Raw genomic sequence first — 970 nt, 5'->3', positions numbered from 1 at the left:
AAGATTAAGATAAAGACCCGGTTTAAGCAATGGCTAAAAAAGTTTTTGTAGTGTAGTTTAAATCCTAACTTAGTTGACTTATTAGATTTAAACGTCCATATTATAGTGTTTTAGATTTGATAGAAACTATTTTTTTGCTGATTAGCTGATACTGTTACATTTATATAGCTACTTTTTGCTGATTGTAAAAGTATTATTTTGCACTAATATATAAATAATTGATGTCATTATAAAAATGGCATCTAAAACAGAAGATGAAAACATAGCAGTAGATCTACTATAAAAACTAATTCTTTTTTTTTAACTTCATTCTCACTGAACTCTCTAGTGTCTTCAACTTCCCCACCTTTAATAATCAATTTTATCAAGAGCCTCACTATAAATGTAAACCAATACACCTATCATTCTAATAAAATACTTGCCAAACACAGACTCACTAACCTGCAACAAATAGAGAGTCATCAACATTATGTTAAATGACAAGTAGAAGGGTTCATTAGAATACACTTTCATAGAAACATGAGCAGAAGAGTACAAAACCTTAGTTAGATACCAGTACAGACGAAACAGGATCCTAAAGTGAACAGATATCTATTGAACTTACAATGCTGAAACATACCACTGAATTGTAAAAAATGCAAATCCAATATCTGCCAAAAATTTAGGAAGAGCATGGTCAACTCCATTTCTTGTTTTAAAATATAAAATGTTTTAGATACCTCCAGAGTAACATCTCCGATATCATGAATAAAAAGAACTAGCAGACCAATCAAATGGAAACTAGAAAAATAGAATTAGGATGAATTACCAACAACCGTGAGCAGACAAGATGTTAAATTAAGCATACAACTGCATTGGGGTTATATTGGTCATAATGGGTGTATTTCATAAACAGTGACATTTTTGACATAACTATTATGTAATTGAAATTGTTTGATAGTTTCTACATAGAATAAGAACCAGGGTTTCC

General features: G+C 30.2%; 1 long non-coding RNA gene across 1 annotated transcript; it reads right to left on the bottom strand.

Moving 5' to 3' along the window:
- Nucleotides 1–172: 172 nt before the first annotated feature.
- On the bottom strand, nucleotides 173–919 carry LOC109593645 (uncharacterized). The gene is made up of 3 exons (XR_002191090.1): nucleotides 620–919; nucleotides 442–574; nucleotides 173–398 (listed from the first exon to the last, which is right to left on the bottom strand). It is a non-coding gene; the product is annotated as an uncharacterized LOC109593645 (long non-coding RNA).
- Between the last annotated feature and the right edge of the window lie 51 nt (nucleotides 920–970).

The sequence above is a fragment of the Amphimedon queenslandica genome, unplaced genomic scaffold (genome assembly GCF_000090795.2).
Source record: "Amphimedon queenslandica unplaced genomic scaffold, v1.1 AMPQUscaffold_419_Cont27561, whole genome shotgun sequence".
Taxonomy (NCBI): Eukaryota; Metazoa; Porifera; class Demospongiae; order Haplosclerida; family Niphatidae; genus Amphimedon; species Amphimedon queenslandica.
The sequence above is the reverse complement of the archived record's forward strand: the minus strand, read 5'-3'. Positions and strand labels throughout refer to the sequence as shown.